We start from the raw sequence: 1,481 nt of genomic DNA, 5'->3' as shown, positions 1-1,481 counted from the left end.
ATCGTGTGTTGGAATAGTAGTAGGCGAAGTAAGGTACCGTCTGTATATATATTACACGCGCGACCCCCATATTCAAAAATCAAAATTTGGAAATGCCACAAATTAGATGCTATGTGTAACATATGAGTTGGAAAAATAAAATGTCATGCTAGAATAATCAACTACATTACATTATATACACACGGTCTATGTTACATTATAGACAATACATATTAGTATTTTCATGTTAATTTGTGATTGAACACAAATACGACAGAATATCTTTTTGAGTTTACTAGTTGTGACCGTCGCATTCGTGATCATATGATTTCTTGATCACGTCAACTCCTTACTTGTGGTCTTCGAGTCTGGTAATAAATGACTCATACTAGATTTATAACGAAACTTCTTTCACAGTTAAAGAGAAAAAGAAAACAACCAAACATTTAGTAGAACATCAAATTGCTTTAGATTAATGGGATTTAAATTGCATGGTAAAGGTAAAATGGGATGGTATGGTCTAAGTTGAAACCAAAATAGAAGCATAAATGTGTGTTTTGTTAGAACAAAATAGAAGCATACAAAATAGAAGCATACAAAATAGGGTTTTGTTAGAATTAGAACACCAATGTGTAAACAACACGTGTCGTAACATGAATGTGTTCGTGCAATACACATTCTTATGTTAAGCGTTGATTTGATAATCGTATCAGACGAACACATACGTCTCTACACAAGCTTATTATGGCTTCCCCAAGTTTTGTATGGGAGGACGAAGTCCCTATGAGTGTTTTTCTTTTCGTCAACACGGTAACATATTATTATTATTATTATTTCAATTTTCAATCCTAAACTATCTTATCATCTGCCGTAGTAGTTCGTCATATTGGACTCCAAGAACCCTACACAAGCTTATTATGGCTTCCCCAAGTTTTGTAAGGGAGGACGAAGTCCCTATGAGTGTTCTTGTATTCCATCTACGCTACTTTAGCAATCAGGATCCGGGTTGAATTTCTCTTTCTTATACTCAGTCATACACTCTTAGCTACAAAAAATTTAAAGTGCCTCATAAGAACAAAAGCCTAGCGAATCAAACCTTCTGAGCTCACTAACGTAAGATTTACTCATCTCAAGTCAGTAGTGATGATGATGATGATGGTTTAATTTGACTCACTTTTACCGAAAGCACCTAAACCGTGAGCCGTCCCTTCTTTCTAATCCGGTTAACTTAATCACTAGATGATCAATTCCGGTTCTCAGTGAACCGGACTGAGACCATTTCAATTCATTTGAACGGTGGCTCCATCATCAGCATCTACCCACCAAAAACCCTAAAAGCTTCCGGAGCCGCCAAGATCTCAGTTTCCATGGCGCTTCATCTCGCCAGACCTAAACAAAGGTTACATTCTAATCCATCTCTCATTCATCTTTTCTCAACCTCCTCATCATCTCCTCAAGACGGCAACGAATCTAGCGAGCAGCCCTCTCAATCACCGTCTTCT

Source organism: Arabidopsis lyrata (genome assembly GCF_000004255.2).
Source record: "Arabidopsis lyrata subsp. lyrata unplaced genomic scaffold ARALYscaffold_1040, whole genome shotgun sequence".
In the NCBI taxonomy this organism is placed as follows: Eukaryota; Viridiplantae; Streptophyta; class Magnoliopsida; order Brassicales; family Brassicaceae; genus Arabidopsis; species Arabidopsis lyrata.
Note: the sequence above shows the minus strand (reverse complement) of the source record.